This window comes from Macrobrachium nipponense, chromosome 32 (assembly GCF_015104395.2).
Source record: "Macrobrachium nipponense isolate FS-2020 chromosome 32, ASM1510439v2, whole genome shotgun sequence".
In the NCBI taxonomy this organism is placed as follows: domain Eukaryota; kingdom Metazoa; phylum Arthropoda; class Malacostraca; order Decapoda; family Palaemonidae; genus Macrobrachium; species Macrobrachium nipponense.
This window is the reverse complement of record NC_061094.1, coordinates 64,249,711-64,252,210: the sequence shown is the minus strand read 5'-3', so window position 1 is coordinate 64,252,210 and position 2,500 is coordinate 64,249,711.

Here is a 2,500-nt window from a genome sequence, read left to right as displayed (position 1 = left end):
TTTATGGCTATTATCGGCGGTAATATTGATCATCGACGGGGTATTAGTTTAGCACTATAGATTCTCGAGAAGTGAGGTGGGTCTGGACAGTCTCCGGAAATTGTGAAAAAATAAAGCAAAAAGTGAAATATTGTATCGATGTCTTCAGTGTAAAGGTAAAGGCTCTTGCATGATGGTACATGTTCTGACGATGGTAATAGTGATGAATAATGAGCCTTTTCTGGTGACGACACCTGGTGATAGTGTTATTATTGTGGAGGGAAGACTGTTTTATAATAGTTGAGGGAGAAGAGGCAAAGGGCAAACATTGATAGTGAAAGAGAAGAGAAAACGCGGATGGAAAGCTTGTAGGGCCCAGTGTGAAGGAGAAAGAGAAAAAGTTCTCATTGTTATATTATAGTGACAGTGACAACTCCAAGCGATGACGGTTGGGGTGAGTCACTGTAACAGTGGATAGTGGTTGAAGAATGTGATGATCCTGCCCTATTATGGCACAAGCAGCCCCAAAACCTGTAAGCAAAGGCACCAACTATAAAAGTAGTACTAGCGCTACACCACCAACAGTGGTTCCTTATTAGTGGAACCTTCTACTGAGGAGGCACAATTAGGACAACAGGAAAAGGGAAAAGAAATAGGTTCCGTACAAGTGGAACCTTCTGCTGATAGGGCTGAGGTTAATTTGATAAAGAAAAGGGTCCCCTACCCGTGGAACCTCCTACTGATGAGGCTGAACAATTTTTTTTTTTTTTTTTTCGGGGGGGGGGAAGGTAATTAGACTAGAAACAAAGGCCTTTGTCTGTTCCACCAAACCGTTTTTAAGAAGACATCCAGGAAAACTGTTTCACCGAGAGGGTAAGTTCCCTTTGCAATTGCAAGAATAGATATTTGCAAAGGATGAGTAATGTGAACTTCAAGGCTCACTGATCAATGATCGGTTGAGGACTAGAACACCATGGAGAAAGCAGGGGTGTTTTTAGATGTTATGGACAAGTACAACTTGTGGAAGTTTGTTCCAGCCAATACATCCGTCAATACATCCCAGAACAACAGTTAGGTCTGTGTCACCATCTACGCCTCGTCTTTGCCAGCAAATTTTAGCGTATTTCTTCTAATGTTGAGACCACCCCCTACCCCCTCCCACCCACCACCCGCCCCCAACGCGCAAACTTGTTGATGACATCGGCCTGTCAGTTGATTAATGCAGCTGAGGGATTAATTCAAATGACCACTCAAAACATCTCAGATAATGGTGAGTAAAACTGTTTTGTTTTTGCCGATAGAAATTTTTTTCAATGCCTTTTTGCCCATTAACGATTATTAATCACCATTATCTTTGTCATTATTCATGATTCATAAGTTTGTTAGGATTGTTATTAACACCGTTTCGAGTTTCTTGATGTTTATTACTTTGGTGTGACAATTTGAGTTTTTTGAAAAATGTAAAAAAGTTTTGTATTTTTTTGCATTAATCACCCTTTTCTTCATTAATCATTAATCACAAGTTTTTAGTATTATTATTAACATACTCTGTGACAATATTTATTGATGCTTATTACCTATATGACAATAATGTTTATTTTGCCATTAATCACTACTGCCTTCATTATTAATCATTATTATTATTAACATATTCTTAATATGATTATTTACATGTATTGCAGTTCATTAACTATTTCATAATATTTATTTCCTTGACTTTTGTGAAATTTGTGTATTTTTGTATAAATGGCCATTTTCATCATTAATCACTAATCAAATTTTTTTTACTATTATTGTTAGCATGGTTGATGTCTATTGATGCTTATTACTGTGTGACAATATTCATTCATTAATACTTACTGACTGTTTATAATAAGTTAATAATGTTTATTAACTGCATAATAATATTTATTAATATTTATTAACTCTGCCACAATATTTATTAATGTTTATTAACTCTGCCCAATATTTATTAATGTTTATTAACTGTGGGAAAATAAAAATTACCTTTTATTAACTGTGGGACAATATTTATTAATGTTTATTAACTGTGGGACAATGAAAATTAAGTTTTATTAACTGCAGGCAATATTTATTAATGTTTATTAACTGCGACACAATATTTATTAATGTTTATTAGATGTGGGACAATATTAACTTTTATTAACTGTGGGCAATATCCTTTAATGTTTATTACCCGTGGGACAATATTTATTAATAGTTATTAAGCGTGGGACAATATTTGTTAATGTTTATTAACTGTGCTTAAATATTTATTAATGTTTATCTACTGTGCTTAAATATTTCTTAATGTTTATTAATTGTGACCATGTTTACTTAATAATTAATGATTGTGTGACAATATTTATTATTGTTCATCAACTGTGCGCAAATATGTGTTGAGGTATGATAACAGTTTGACAATATTTATCAATGTTTATTAACCGTATGGCAATCTGAATATTCATTTTGCACTATTCAGAAATATCCTCTTCATTAAACATTATTTTTCATTATCTTT